Source organism: Cebus imitator, unplaced genomic scaffold, assembly GCF_001604975.1.
Source record: "Cebus imitator isolate Cc_AM_T3 unplaced genomic scaffold, Cebus_imitator-1.0 Scaffold647, whole genome shotgun sequence".
Taxonomy (NCBI): Eukaryota; Metazoa; Chordata; class Mammalia; order Primates; family Cebidae; genus Cebus; species Cebus imitator.
This window is the reverse complement of record NW_016107962.1, coordinates 323649-324627: the sequence shown is the minus strand read 5'-3', so window position 1 is coordinate 324627 and position 979 is coordinate 323649. Positions and strand designations below refer to the sequence as shown.

Sequence of the window (979 nt, the reverse complement as noted above, 5' to 3'; positions counted from 1 at the left end):
GTGACAGACCAAGACCCTGTCTCAAAAAAAAAAAAAAAAAAAAAAAACTTCCCTTCACCACACACATGCTCAAACAACTGAATCCAAAGCTCCTTCAGCTTTTTCTTGTGTCTCCACAGGACCCACTTCCCTTTGCCTCACCCGAATCCCGAAGGAAAAAGAGGAAGAATCCACATAAGCCGCTTATGTCTCTTTCACTTCCAAACTTTCATCGCTTCCTAACCCACCTTGCTGCAGACCTTCAGTGGTACCCTCACGAAGCGCCCATTGAACATCCTGATCAGCTCCTTACTCTTCTATGGGACCTATGGCTTCAAGGAACTTTCCAGGACTTTACTTCTACCCAAATCACCTTTTTCTCTTTTTGCTTGTTTCTTTTACTATAAATTCCCTAAGTACATCAACCTCACCAATACAACCACTCCTCACTGCTCTCCAGCTCAGACGCTCTGCACGCTCTCCACAGTCCCTCCCCTTGCCTGGGAATGCTGGATGTGCTTATCGCTGACTTCCTCAGCCTGCTCAGCCCTTCCTGCACCCCTTCATGACCTTTTAACTGGAAAGATAACTCTAATTTATAAACTCCAAAAAGGAGCTTCCTTTTTTAAAAAAGTTGACTCTGTATTCGGCGATGATCCAATTTCCAGGGCCAATCAGGCTAACAAATTATTCCAAACCTATTACAACTTTCTTCAATACCTTAAGCCCCAAGGCCCCCCCCCATTGAAGGGCCTATCACTAAGCACACCTTCCATTTTCAACAAGCCTCACTTTGCTTTTCAGACTCTAAGGGCGATCTCCCTTAGGGTCCTTATCCCCTAACCAATGCAACCGCACTATCACTGTTAAACACCCCTCTGGCCACCAAACTAATCGAAGTAACTACCAAGTGTCACCTGAAGCAAAGGAGAGCATTTCTGCAACCTGCTCACTCATCTTCCAGCCTCTCCCTTAGCCAATGCCCCCCACCTAACCTGTG

At 46.1% G+C, this 979-nt stretch overlaps 1 long non-coding RNA gene across 2 annotated transcripts in view; it reads left to right on the top strand.

The window, feature by feature from the left end:
• Positions 1–973, top strand: part of LOC108295529 — a 10142-nt gene extending 9169 nt beyond the window's left edge. For both annotated transcript variants that reach the window (XR_001821439.2, XR_005198206.1), the window contains one exon: positions 120–973. This is a non-coding gene — a long non-coding RNA (uncharacterized LOC108295529). The remainder of the gene's footprint in view (positions 1–119) is intronic.
• The last annotated feature ends 6 nt before the right edge of the window (positions 974–979 follow it).